The sequence below is a fragment of the Coturnix japonica genome, chromosome 12 (genome assembly GCF_001577835.2).
Source record: "Coturnix japonica isolate 7356 chromosome 12, Coturnix japonica 2.1, whole genome shotgun sequence".
In the NCBI taxonomy this organism is placed as follows: Eukaryota; Metazoa; Chordata; class Aves; order Galliformes; family Phasianidae; genus Coturnix; species Coturnix japonica.
Window position 1 is genome coordinate 16530372 of NC_029527.1, and position 14973 is coordinate 16545344.

General features: G+C 45.0%; 1 long non-coding RNA gene across 1 annotated transcript; it reads right to left on the reverse strand.

The window, feature by feature from the left end:
* Window positions 1-1395: 1395 nt before the first annotated feature.
* Window positions 1396-12174, reverse strand: LOC107320026. Its single transcript, XR_001558111.1, has 3 exons — window positions 12099-12174; window positions 6256-6525; window positions 1396-4120 (listed from the first exon to the last, which is right to left on the reverse strand). It is a non-coding gene; the product is annotated as an uncharacterized LOC107320026 (long non-coding RNA).
* Between the last annotated feature and the right edge of the window lie 2799 nt (window positions 12175-14973).

Genomic DNA, 14973 nt, shown 5'->3' on the forward strand with positions numbered 1-14973 from the left:
ATTTGAGGTATGTCAAAAGGTTCTTTAGAGCAGATGAAAATATTCCTGGATTCAAGCCTAACAGAGTCCAGCAAGCAGGACCACATTTGGGAAAGGGCAGTAACCACTGTACCACACAATCTCAGCAACCCAAGAGGGTTTATGATCAAATGCAGCAGGTACGTTTAAAGTAGAAAAATAGATAAAAAGTAAAATGAGTTCAAATTGCATTTGAATTCAAACACCCAACGGCTGCTGAATTTCAATGGGCTTTATGAACTGCTTCCTTCAGACTCCTTTGAAATCCTTATGGAGTAACTATCCCCCCAAAATGTGCTCAGATACAAGTACCTTGCTTACAGGGGTATCTTTAAATGGGATCTGTTCAGCTCCGTGCAGCTGTCTTTGGCCATATGTCCAGTGGCAAAAAGTTCAGAAGTATGCAACTACAGAGATGTTTTATCTGGAAGCAGTATAACACCATCAAATGGATGTTTTCTTTAAATATCTCCAAGTTTTTCTATCCCATTCCCCATAGGCACACCAGTGCAGGGCATGGCATGCTTGTATTAAGGTGTCATTCATATAAGGCTGATAGAGATGTGACAAGTGAAATATTAAATAAGATTGCAAAACCAAACACATTTCATGGCACTCTGTCCCTTGAATCTGAAAGCACATTTAAAGGTTTTCATCTAACAGGATCCATGGGAAGAAGTTCTCTAGTCCTGCACTGTAAGCTCTACAAGGAAAATGCTGGAGCCCATCCCATCTCTGCAGGCTCCTTCTAAGATTTCCAGCACTCATTGTGATGAAGGATACACAGTTATTTTCTAATGTATAAATGACAGCTTCAAGGAGAAACGTGGCTACCAATGAAATAATCAGAGAACTGAGTTCTGCTATTCGCTGCAGAGACTAGGGTTTCTTCCATGCATCAGCATCTCCAGGTGTATTTCTGTATATTATTACTGACATAAGCTGCTGTAGTAACCCTTGATCTCCATGCGAAAGCTTTCTGCTTGGTGTTCCTTCAGTACATATTTCACCTAAACCTGGAAATGTTTTTGACAGAAATCCTCAGGAGGACATTTTAAGCCATTTGAAGACACCGGGGCTCATTCATTTCTTCCCACAAATATCATGCTCAGATTTTCTCCACCCATGAGCACCACAGAAATTTCTTGATAGCCATTTAATAACTGAAGTTTTTATCATCATGAAGAGAGTTGGATCTTTTGTGTGCTAGGAATACAGCACATCTGTCGTGATATGGAATACCAAGAGCAAAAACTACAAAACCAGGAAATAGAAGGAGCTTTTATTTTGCAGTGCTCCTCCCTCTGTCTTAACCTGCATTGCTCAGCCCATTGCCAGAGTGGTGATGAAACAAAAGTAGAAATATTTCCTTCGAGAGTCACCTGTCAGAATCCCCTGAGGCAGAATGAGGCACCTCGTCATATGCAACACAAAGGCAATGAATACGCTGCTCTCCAAATCAGTGCTGTGTGGAGATTCATGATCTGCAAGATGTAAAAGGACGCAAAGAAGATGACTTCTGTCTTGCCTTAAGGTCTTTAATAGCAAAAGCAATGCAATTGAATCAGTGCTTGCCCTCAGCAAATTCTGTAAATGGCTTTTAGCATTTTAAGAAGAGGGCAGCAAAGGAAATTGTCCAGAAAAGCAAAATTCATTCAGTTCACTGTCTGCAGGGATGTAGCAACCCTGCTAGATCTTAACAGTAATCTCAAACATCCTAGGGTGGGATATAGATGGTTCCATTGACAGTCATACACTGTCTACCGCAGCAATTGCCTTGTCCATGTGCATTACTGCAGGCTGCTTGGGAAGGCAGAAGCAGTCCCACTCATTTCTATGGGACACATTTCCAGTTGAAGCAGAGCAGTTCCATGGGGCTCAAACACTGCAGCTTATAGCAGTGGGCCATGCAGAGAACACTGAGGGATCTGGGGTAAACTTTCACTTCTGTGAATCATGGGGAACAAAAGTAGATTTAAATGAGCACTTTACAACTCTAACAAAGTTTGCCAGCTTATTCTTCTGTTTATTATCTTCATCTCCCATTTCTGAATACACAGTTCATTTTCTATCCTGCTCTTTAGAATCAAGTTTCCTTTCTTCCCATTGCTTCCTAGGCAACTCTTCCCCTTGCTTTCCATCCTCTCATATACGCAGTGACAGCACAGATAGGGAAATTTTGCTCCAAGGCTTCAGATCTGTGTGTCTCTGACATGGCCGCCTTCAGCCTTTATAGCATCCAAAAAATCCTGTGGCACCTTTTGATTCTAAGAGAAGTAGGAAGACTTACCTAGCACCTTCTGAGAACTTTCCTATGTGCTGTTAAATAAAGCAAATAAGCCTTGAATACCTTGTATTGAGGAGGAGAGAGGTGGCATTGCTCTGCCTGTCTGAGTTCAGTGTGAGTGCAAAGGATGTGATTCCACACTCATGTGCAGGAGGAGGAACTGCTGGAAGCAGAGCCATCACTGCCAGCCTCACACCACTGCACTGCATGGCTCAGCAACAGCAGGAATAGCATAAGGACCTCTACCCACCCACCTTCCTACTGACAAATACCTTGGGCTGGGTGTCTCAGGAGATGGCACAGACAACGTGAGGAACATAGCCTTCATCAACAGGACTCCAGGCAGCATAAAGGTTCTTTTTATGCACACATTAATTCCCACAGATTGGTCTTTGCTGGTAGACTCTGGTTGATTCAGTACTGAAGAATCCTGGGTTTTGAGTTCATTAACCCAATAAAGTTGGAGTGTCTCAAATCATTTCATGGTTATGTAGTGAAAAGACAGTTTTGAGGGGGGGTTGTTTTCTCTTGTCTCTGTCATTGCCAAGTTCTGTAGCCACTCGTAAGGTCACCACATGCATTCAGGGCTTTTTTGCTCAGGCCTTTGCTGGAATTATCTGGAATGTCCAGATGCCCCCATTACCCTGAGACACTCTTTCCAAGTAGGTTATAAGTCACCTGCTCAAAATCCCTGCCACATTCATTGTATGTGCCCATCAGCTACCTGTGCAGAGAGTGTGCAATTAAAACATGGTCTCTGGGAGGTGCTGAACAAAACTATCATAATTCAATTCCTTTCTTTTCAAGGACCAAATGAAAACAAAGGGCTTAACTCAACTCTGGAAGGCGAAACAGTCCATTGACTTTAGGGGGAAGCAGAGTTGAAATTAAAATGGGATTTTTAAACTGCCGTGGACCAGATGCTTTATATGATGGCTACAATAGCTTCTGCAGGGTGTTATCTGCAAAGTCCTGGGGGATCTTGTGCAAGGAGAGATACTATATAAACACTGATATTAATTATCCTGCTATTGTGAAGGCATATCAGCGTTAATTTCAGATGGCTCATGTTAGCATTATGGCTTTTAAAATATGATTTACAATAAAAATAAGCGGTTTTGCTTTCATTCCTGAGAAACACAGAATAGTCTTTCACAAAGGGGACCTGCCTGACTGGGAATGAAGTGTTGGTCCAGGGAAACAAAGCAGCTTGGGGTGATGGCTGAACTGAGCCTCACATTTTCCCTTCTCTCGGGACCATGGATGTGAAGGCTCTACCTGCACAAAATTGCTTACGATGCTGCAGGTTTCTAATCGTGGTATCACAGCTCCTTGTCAAGCAATAAGGCTTTATTCCTAAGTACTTCAGTCGCACTGGAGGTTTCTTCATTAGTTCTAGTTCTTCAGATGTATCATTACAGTCGTATCCGACGGTAGCACTAAATGAACTGTTCACAGTTGTAGCAACAGCCAAACCCTCTGAGATACCATTTACTACAGACTCGGTTCCATCTGAGATCAATACTCTTGCCATAAATACCATCTACTCTCCCAGCACTACAGATCCCTGAAAGTTTGACATTTAGGCTCCGTGCAGGACGTGAGGACGGTCGTAAATCCTCCTTCCGAACAGTGCTTTACCGCAGTGCCATCTGGTGGGGGCACCGAAGTGGCAGCTCCTTCCTCGGCTGCTCGGCTGGGCGTTAGCAGGCGTTTGGGACAGACACATCACTCCGAAATGAGTCTCCTTGTCATTCCCGCTTAGTCCCTCTACATTTGCATCGTGGAGAGGTTTTGAAAGGCCGCTTCAGTCACCTATAAGTGAAGCCAAACCAGAAGACATGTCCAATGCATCCTCGTGCTCCAGCTGCTGCTGTGCCAGCCTGCAGAGCACCCCTGTGTGTGTAGGCAATGAGCAATGAGCAAGCAGCATCCTCAGCACTGACTGCTTCATCCCACACTTGCACCCCCATGGCTCCTTTCATTAGCAGAATTATTAGCAGAAATAATCTAATTGATGTTCCTTCCTATTTTCTTCTGAACTCCGGTATTGCACCATGATGAGCCAACAGCACTGTATGTTCTCATAAATCACAGAAGGTGTCTCATTACACCTATATTCTCAATGCAGCAGTGCCCACTGCTGACGTTTTCTAAGCTATACTTCCAAGGGGAAAAAAATTGATTTTGTCACATATTCAATAGTGCAAAGTCCACACACCCTTCCCATCTCACTCAACATTTTTGTTCCTCTCATCTTTGCTCTGAAAAGTCATCCATTAAAGGGATACACTTTTGTGCCACACTGAGTCACCACAACTACAACAAAGTTGGTTCACTGTACTGTTCCTCACAGTTACTACTGTTCCTTTCTGTAACCCTGCTCAGTGGGATTTCTAAGGATGAAAACAGCCCAGTGCTAAGAATATTGTCCCAGAGCTGCCCTGGGAGATCGCAGCCTTCCAAAGTCCTCTCTAAGAGAGGGAAAAACTAAGTTCATACGTTAAGCTGAAATGCTTACTTGATTTTGTGGATGACTGTGGTTTCTGTTCCAGTGAAACTCAGACTTATCAGAAAGTGCATCTGAGCATTCCAGAATTTCCTCAACCATGTAAAATGAAGGGCAATTCTTATCTTGAATATAAATTCAGAGACCCAGCTGCATCTATATTCAAATGGTTCAGTGGGAGCTACTCTCACGTATCCATCTTAGAGCTGCCCACAAAGGCACACTGCAGCGCTAAGGAGATCTGCAGGCAGCCTGAGTAATGCTGGCACAACTGCTTGAACTGCCTGCTCATACCATTACTTTTTGTCATAAGCAGAGAAACCAGGATCAACTGCCTCGGTACCTGGGGCAATGATAATACTTGTGTTTGGGGTAGCAATGTCACGCTGGATTTAAACAGCTGCAATCTAACAAAAGCCATCTCATTTGAACACTCATCGGAATGTGGCTAAGCTGTCCCAAAGGTCGTTAAAGAAACATTAAATGGAATTTAGCTTGGGCAGATCCACAGCTTTCAGTGCAGCAATAAAGATATTTGTTCTAGTGTAATTTAGTTAAAATCTGAGCATTTGTGTTTTCCAAATATTTGTAAAGTAGATGAGAAGATATATAATAACTCTAAAGGAAAACAACTGAATTGTAACAGCATTGACTTTTTTTTTTGCAAGATCACCTGTTGTATCTCTACCAGGCACTTCTGGCTGAGGAAAAGGGAGGTGTTTGGAGTAGCCCCACTAATAGGTGGGTTATCTTGCCCTTCAGGCCTTATATCAGCCTCTAATTGTTGAAGACTAGTGAGGGAGTTTACGTATAGGTTGGCTTATGCTCAATGCTGAGAGTTTTCCTATTGACATAAAAGGAAGGTCAAGCTCCAGCTGCCCACTGCAGGGTTTGCTCTGTGAAACACCTGTGTTTGATCACTGCTAGATAAAGAATAAAGAATTAATTTAGAGAATGCCTAAGAGAGGACAGTGAAGTGGGAGAAAGAAATAGGAACCTACAGAGTCTGTAGGTTCTTTTGTTTTGATTTAACATGCAGTGAAAACAAATAAATGCAAAATATAATGTGATACATTACTGACCTGACTGTAAGGGGTTGCAGTGTAATTGAGAGAGCAGGAATGAGTAAAAGCTGCATGACCAGGCCAGGCTGGAATTCCAGGGAGTGAGCTGATTTCCTACTGGCAGCAGAGCAGGACTGCAGGTCCTCTGCTGGGGGGATCTGCACGGCAAAACACTGCAGCGCTCTGCTGCTGCCCTGCCCTGCTTCTAAGACCATGGCTGGTTCAAAAAGAGGAGAAGCGTAAAGAAAGGAAGGTGGGAGCTCACTGAAGTTGGAGCTCATCTCACAGTAGCCCTGGGGGACATAGCTTTGTGCAGCACTGCAGTTGGACAAGGCCCAGCAGCGGCCAGGACTTTAGGTCAGTGCTCGCCCACTTACCTTAGTGCAGCCTCCCTCCTTCTTGAGAACAGAACAGGCGCCTGGCTGCGTGCAGGAGCAGTGCAGCATTCCAGAAGGGCTTCTGTAGAGACGAGAGGCCCTTCCCGGTGACTCCTGCTAATTCCTGTACCCTGACTTCTTCCTGCTCAGCACCAGGTTTCTACTGCCACTGTGACAGGAGTCCACTTTATATCCAGCCTCTACTGCTCAGCTGGGGACACCCTCTGCTGACCTTTGGTTGAACAGCTGAAATACTCCGGTGTCCCAGGCCTTGTTGTACAAAAACAAGAAGAAAACAATTAATCAGCCCTGTGTGCAAGGGCTCAGGGCTCAGTACTTCTCCGCTGGAAGGGAGATGTTATCCTGCAGCAGTGTGCATGTTATGGCTGTCCTGCACTGCCCTGTCATAGCAGAGATAAACCTGAAATTTGTTCTGGTCCCTCTTTAAGGAGACAACAATCTGGAAACCCAAACCTTCTCTCTCCTGCATTTAACAGGGCAGTATGTAACTCTTCACAGCAGTTAGGTGTAAAACTCTGTTCCCTGCCCCTGGGGCTACCTGGCATTCTTCAGAGTGAAATGCACCTTTCCCCAGAGCTCACATGCTGTCCGCATCCATTAAAATCACACATACTGCAGCATCCAAATGGATCGGCTGTAAGTGGGATGCTGTTGCCTATAGGCTGAGATTGGATGGAATAACATCTAACCAGGATGGTTAAATGGTCCTTTCCTCAGCCATCCAGCAATGGTACACGGACACCACATTCAGTAGAGCTTTAGAATGGATGGATGTGCTTTCATTATGACAGCTGGATTCCCCAAATTTCAGGCCAGCTACTGCATGAAAGAGCAGGCATAGGAGCAGAGCACAGAGCAGCCAGCACTCAGCCCTGCAGGAGCTGGCTCTGCTCTGCCTGTTCACACCCTTAATGAGTGTCACATTAGTCAGAACCTACTCATGTAGAAAGATGTCTCTTGTCAAGAGTTAATTATTAATAGATAAATTCAACAGAGGATTTTAATAAGAGATAAGATTAACCCAATTCAGGTATTCCAAACATAGATATCATCTCTACATTAGACTGTCTGCCTCTGTAAGCATTTCTTTCATGTCTATTGGTATATATCTGAATACTCCATTGTAGAACTGATGCTACATTGTTCCTCCTATTATCTGGGCATTAACTTTTTTAGCCAATCTTAGCTTTGGGGGACACTAATGCTTTGCTATATCAATGCTTTTCAAATCGTAAGCTTCTCTGAGGGATGGGAAAATAGCAAGTTGCAGGGTGGGATCCACGTGCCTGGTAAGGAAGGGAATCAGTGCCAGCAGAACTGACACTGCTGGCTCAGGGAATGAAGCCAGATCCCCAGGAAGGCAAGCAAGCACACCAGCTTCATTTAGCCATTGGCCATTTCTCAACTGGCAAAATCACTTTGCAAGGATTCATGAACAAATTTTACTACTAAAAGTAAAGTCAAGGGGGTGAACAGTCATCTAATTAGTTTACAGTGGAAAGCAAAAGAAGGCACAAATCCTAGAATGGCTGATGCCACTTTGCTTTTAGAGGTGGCATAAAAGTCTAAATGAAATACATTTGCTTTTCAAAGCAATACTGAAAAGTTTCCAGTAGCTGTTCCTTCCTTCTTTCCTCTTCTTTTCCTCCCTTCATCCCTCCCTACCTTCCTGTAAATGTTTCAAGCTCTGATTTTGATCAGCAACTAGGAAAATACTTGTAAAGCCTATCTAATATTTACAGATGGTTAGTGGCAGGGATAGTAACTTCCTTTTACATTTCCCAGTGGGTGTTTTAAGCTTCATATTTCTCTGAGCCTGTCACCATGTGTGACATCACTCTGGGAAGCCAAAATAAAAACAAATCACTTGTGAAGCTCCTGCATCTCCTCTTGTTTAGCTTTTCCAAATCGTATCAGGGGGCTGGTAGAGAAGCAGGTTTTCTTCACAAAGAGAAGATAAGGCTGCAGACACGGTGTGTCTCAAAGGAGCCCTGCTGCACTTCCTGCAGTGCATGGAGCCATGCATAGTCAGCACTGCACCCAACTGGATCATCCCTCTGGGAATGTTTCTCCTCTCTACTATTTTAAGGGACAGAGATTGTTCTCTGAGGAGCGAACAAGAAATATGTAAAGAAACACCCAGCCTCTCCTACAGGATATTTTTTCATTACTATCTAAGGTGAGGTCTCTGCATTATATTGTCAGTCAGATTTTCCATCTTCTGAGCCAAAGTGTGAGTCAAACCTTTCAGTTCTTTCTCAATCAAAATTCCAATTGATCATTACTTATTTTAAGTAAGTAAGTACAATCAGATTACAGCCGGGTTAAAATATGAGTAGAAGCAACTTGGAGGCTGTTGCCAGGTTTTACTGAAGAAGCAACCCTGCTGCCCAGGCAGACCCGGTTCTGCTTTTGGAACATCACTGGCATGAATCAATGACAAAAGCAGCATTTCTGTGGGGACCCAGTTTGCTAAGCTCTGGGGACCCATTGCTCACACCAAGGAGTTCAGCTGCTGCCAAGGTGCTGGGCTGGCACTGCAGGCTGCATTGAGCCTTGGCAGCATCCTCACCTTCTCTGTGTTCTTTGATTCTTTCAAAAATTAGGGCAATACAAGCTCACACAAGCTCTCCTCCAGAAAACACAATTTGCTTTGACACCTATGGCACAATGGGGTGGTATAATGATCTCTGGCAAGCCTTTTCTTGCTGCAGATCTGTCATTTCTCTTCATCAAATTGTGATTATTCTTACAAAATTCATTGCAACATGCACACCCTGAGCCCTTAAAAATCTGCAGCCTGGTCCCATAAGCAGAACCCAGCAGTGCATCCCCAGGCTGCAGTGCCCCATCGTCTGTGGGCCTGGTGCTTTCCCCTGATTTGCCCACTGTTTTGTGCAACACAAATTAAAAATGCAGAAGGAGCAGCCCTGGCATGAATGTTAACCACCAGTATTTCATCCATAGAAACATGCTGTAAATCCCTTTGAGCCTCGGGTTTTTCACAGAATAAGAGTGGATTACGGACAGACTCAGACGGAACAAAGTTCCTGCTGGCTGCCAGTGGCCGAGGAATTGAACATCACTTTGACACCCACAGCCTTCCTCAGGGTCCCATCTGTGATACTGCAGCACCAAATCACAATGAGCCCCACATTACTGCTGGCTGCAGAGGCTGCACTACTCACTGGGGTGGGACTCAGGAACAGCAGCACCAGCACCAGTATGGCAAGCTGTGTCCCATCAGCTTCTGCACAATGGGAGAATTGTTGCTACTGGAAAAGAGCAAAGGATGCTGCTGTTCTGACAACAACCTGCTGGGTGGATCTGGGAGAGGTGTGAATGCAACTGGTAACCCCTGGCTTCCCAGAACCAGGACATTGGATTGGGTCTTAATAAGAACTCTGCTTTTGGGCTCCGGGGCACTTCTGCCCACAGGAGGTGGTCTTGCAGGCCATGTGTTGTTAGTAAGGCCTTTATAAGTAGACACATAAGTTAAAGAAATTTGGCATAAGTAAGCCCAGTTTTGCTGCTGATATCCCTATGGAGCAGCAAACACTTCTGCTGTCCACGGAGCCACAAAATATGTTACTATCCAATATCTCCATGTTCATGACCAAAGGGTTATTGATTCTAATTTCAAACTTAAATCAAGAAGGAAGATTGAATAGAGAAGTAGTATCATTCATTACCTCACAATTCATTAAATACAGAGGAGTCCACACTTCTGGCAGAATGGTTTTAAAATCAATGTAGGAATATTTTTATGAGAAATTACAGATAAAAATTAAAGTCTCATTAAAAAAATGAGTCTGCCAAGAGTTAGTGTGTTGGGAAAACTAAGGAAGGGGAAAGCACTCATATGAAGCACTTGGGAACAGTCTGTCAGACAGAGCACTCTACAGGCTCATCAGGAATTACTGGTGGCAGAGCTTTAGAGCACATCACACAAGTCACAGAGCAAGAAGAGAAATCCACAAAATGAAGCAGAACCCCACAAGCTATGAAAGCTTAAGTTGAGCAAAACCATGGATGCAAAACCAGAGGGAAGCTGGGAGCCTCCTACTAGCTACAGGAGCACAGAGACCCACCAGTCACTGCCTGTACCTTCAGACTCCCATTCATGGGACTGGATGGTGAGACAGGAGCAAAAAGAAAGACACAGACCCAGCAGGAATCTTCCACAGCCTGCAGGCATCCCTTCTATCCAGAGAACAAAGGAATCAAGATTTATTTTCCTCCTAGTAAGGCAGGTTTATAGGCAACTTTCCTTCTGTGTTACACCACCAAACTGAAACCAGTGAGTGTGACTGTTTCTGTCCTGGGCAGGGCGAAACAGCTGGGCCCTTGGCCCCACAGCTCCCCACACCTCCCACCTGAAGCAGCCCCCCACAGTGCCTGCTGATGCCATCTCTGTTTGCTCAGAAGTATTTTATGCCCACTCCTCATGAATATTTAGTAACCACCGGGACATTCATGTAAATCAGTTTTAAACAGGTGGGGAACATTTTCTTAAAGCCTATTTTGAATTTGTGAACGCTGGAAGCCTCATTAGAAGAATTACAAGTAATACACCATTAATGTGTCCAACAAAAAGAAATTAATTCTGAAGATGAACTGCAAATGAACTTCAGATCAAGAACTGTCTGTGGAAATCACATTGTGATGAAGAGAATACTGGCAACTCAGGACAAGAAAATGAGGCAGAATGATTGAGTAAATTACTTCTGCATGTGCTGTAGTTGTGGCTGGGCCGAGCCTGCCACTGGTACATGTGCTATTACTGTAGAAATAAACACTTTTTGTTTTCATGTCCTGACCCAGCATTTCAGTGACGGTTAGTCTATTTTTCAAGGCTGTAAGAAAAGGACGGGGATAGATGAGAATAAGAGGGAAGCATTAGGTTAAAACCAGCTCCCCAAAATGGAGATGATGGAGAAAACAGCTGCAGCAGTGCGCTGCTCACAACCTGAGATGTACCTCACTCAGCTGTGGTGGGGCAGCCCCTGTCCCCCTGTCCTGCCCCCCAGGCTCCCATGCTCTGTGGCTGGTGCTCCCAGACCTCAAGAAATTATCATTATCTTCATTGCCGTGCTCTATGACAGGTAAGGACTTCCTCACTTAAGCGATTAAAACTAAGACAAGGTGCATGCATTTCTCCATCAGGAATGGGGCAGCACAAGCACAGCCCAGTGGGTTCCAAGCACTGCTGCACAGCATCATCAGGCAGTAGGAGGGCACAGCCCTCTCGGCAGGACTTGGTGGTGCTCTCCTGCTCTCTTTCAATGGCAAAATGACCGTCTGTGCCATCAAAGCAGAAGCTTTAATGAAGCCCGGTGACTATCGAGGCCCACAGCTGCCCCGCTCCGGGCTCCATCTGCCCGCATCCTCACTCGCGCGTTCTCCTGCATTGCTCGCGTGTCTCTCTAGGTGGCGAATGCTACCTTGCTTAATGAAGTTACTACTCAACATATTCACATTCCGACGCGCGCCTCTCGACTCGAATGTACGCTCAAATGATGCACGCCGCGCCAGGGGTGGACGTTATCATTGAGCCCGTGAGAAGGAGGACGTTACCACCACCGGAGCTCCCCACAGCCAGGCTGTGTCCCAGCGGGCCCCTGCGGGACCACAACCTCCAAAGCGCCGCTCCAAGGCCAGCTCCGTGCTTCTGCTGCACTCATCACAGTACGAGTCAGTAACTAAACGTTCTCCTTGTAACTATTACCTTAGGTGTTACAGTCTGTAAGATTAGCACAGCGGAAAGGCAACACAGGAGTGAAATGGCTAAAAGGGACAAACAGGAAAAAAAGAATGCTCACTCATCTCCAAAGGGCTCAGTTCACAGGGGAAAAGCTCCACAAGGAATAGCTCTCCAGGCAGAGATCCTTCCCCAATAGAAGTCAGACCTTAAATGAGGTCTAAGAGAAGTGCAGCCAGGCTCCACCCCATTCTATCACACAGCTGAATTGCCTTCACTTGTGCTCTCAGGGCTGACCAGTCCTTTCCCCAGGTGCTCCATCAGTGTGTCAGGCCGTGACTCAACAGTTCCCATACATCAGAGTTCTGAGAAAACCTGAGCTTCTGAAATACTGAAAAAGCCCTACATAATGGCTCTTGGACTCGTGACTGAATCACTCATGGCATTATCGCAGTTTGTATTTAACTAGCAGTGGAAATAATTGGTAATTGGCCAACGAAGAAATCTGAACTGATCAAGGACGCATTCCTCAAGCTTCCCAATTGAAAAAACAATAACATCACTGCTTGCTTTTCTCTGATTTTGCAAATACAACCCGAGATTCATGGATGTGGAGACTTCAAGCAGGCCTTCATTCTCTTCTGAGCATGTCGGGTTGCTCTGACCGCAGTCTGTGCTTTGCTTCCTTTGAGGGATCCAGGTGCAATCAGGGAGTAGCAGCTGTTCTCCCTTCAGCCCAGAAAACACCTGAAAAGTAACCATTTAATGCACAGGCTTCAGATTTTGGACTGTTTTCATACTCCTCATCTCTGAGCTGACTTAGGACTTACTTACACTACCAAAATAATAGCACAAGTTATGTTTGGGGCTTCAGTATCTCCTGATGCGATGCCCAAGGGTAGAGCCCATGGCACACAGGCAGTATCTCTCCTTATCTGATAAGAAGAGATGCTGCCTGTGTGCTGGAGGTGCCCATGGCGTCTCCCTGCCTGCAGTCAGCTGCTGTCCCTTTGGCAGCCCTTGGGCATCGCATCAGGAGATATTGAAGTCCTAAGTCAGCTCAGAGAAATAAAACAGGTAGGTGGAACCTCAAAAGAAGCAGGAACAGCTCCTGAGACAAGAGTCCCTTTACATGTAGCTGTGTAGGGATCTTCCAGTGTGGAAGCACTGATGCTCTGAAGATCTCTGCTCAGGATCCCAATGGTGCGTATTTACCTCCACAGAGAGTGGAACTCCTCTGTATCTCATGAGACCACGGAGTGATCTTGGCACCCAAAGGACAGAGATGTGCAGATAACACAGTGCCCACAACAGAACCACCCCTTGAGCCTTCAAGCCCTCCATGGAAGGTGCCTTCCTTTTCTTATCAACTGATTTTCTCTCTCTGGGTCAGGATGTTTAAATCCAATGCAAACCTGCATACAGTCAGTTTAATTAAGATCCACTGTGCACTCTGAAACCCTCAGATAAAGGGCAGTGTGTAAATGTAATAAATTAAATTTCCAAGACGAGATGGGCAAGGTAAGAAAAGCTCCACTCCCCCTTTTGCAGTTTAGACAAATTGGAAGGATCTGGAACCAAAGTATGTTCTAGAATATGTTCAGATATAGATATTTTGCTTTAATTTCTCAGGACAGAACTGCGCTGTGTACCCAACAGCTCTGTGCAAAGCCTCTTTTCACTCTGTGACCTCTGTTTCACAAATCCATTTATAATTTAGGTAATGAGGTTATGTGTGTATACATACCCACAGACACAAAGCTTGATTTTAGAAATAAAGAGTTTCCAAATCTGCAAACACTTCTACACTCAATCAAATGTATGTAATTAATGCCATAGAGATCAACGAAGGAAAACACAGTGCTTTCCCAAAGAAGATGGGGACCATCCTCCATTACCAAGTCAAGATTCAGTAGAGATATTTCTCACATGAGTGCTCAGTTAAGAAATTCCCAAGTAAGTAAACTCAGAGTTAGAACTGCTGGTTTTCTTCAGTGTCCATTTTGCTTTCAACACAGCCTTGTTTATGGGATTTGCTGGAGTCCCTCTGGAAAGCTCGGAAGTAGAGTGTAAATTAAATGGGGTGACATAACACGGGTGCCTTCAGTTCCTGTGTCAAAAGCCCCTTTGTGTGTATCTGGATGGATCTGAAGGCTGGGCAGACCCACGGTATAACACTGAGCGATGGGCACATTATTGCTGCAGTGATTTATCTCCTGGAGAAGCCAGGTTCTCACCGGGCTGCAGAATGCATCTGGACCAGCCTAATGAGCACATTCCTCACCATCAGAGGCTGCAGAGGGCTTGCAAATATTTCAGACGTGATTCACACAGCCAAAAGGTCTTGTTTACTGATATGCTATTTATACCTAGCTCAATTAAAGCTCTTTGGAAAAAAAATAAAATCGAAGATTCCAACACTGGCAGCACTGATGGAAGTGAGTATCACCTCATTAAAAAGGTTAGAAAAACAACATTAATAATTTTGATCATTTCTTTTGAGCATATTTATGTCCCAGTCTATACCCAGATGAATCAAGGCCCTGTGCAGAGTAATCCTGATGGCAGTGAAGTGGATGCTCGGCCAAGCAGCCACCAGCCCAGCCCCTGTGGGCCAGACCAGGAACTGAGGGGACCTCAGCAGCGATGAGGGCTGCCCAGCACTGTGAGCAGGGCTGTGCTGAGCCCAGCTCAACTCCTGCAGCTCTGGAGCAGAAAACTGGTCAGGCAGCAGTGTGTTCCATCCTTGGGCTCAGAGAAGTGCAAAGTGCTGTTTCCTTGAGCCTTCGTGGTGGAATTACACACCAAACATTGAATATCACATGAATGTATGCACCCCTTCTGGTCTGTGAAGCAGATAGAACTTGTTAAGGTTCGAATAGCACAGCCCTGCTGAGCCCATCAGAGAGGAGGAAGCCTGTAGATGAGCGTGAACATTCACGTGGCAGTGAGAACTAACATCAATATTCAGACATTAATTAGTGGTGGAAAGGAAG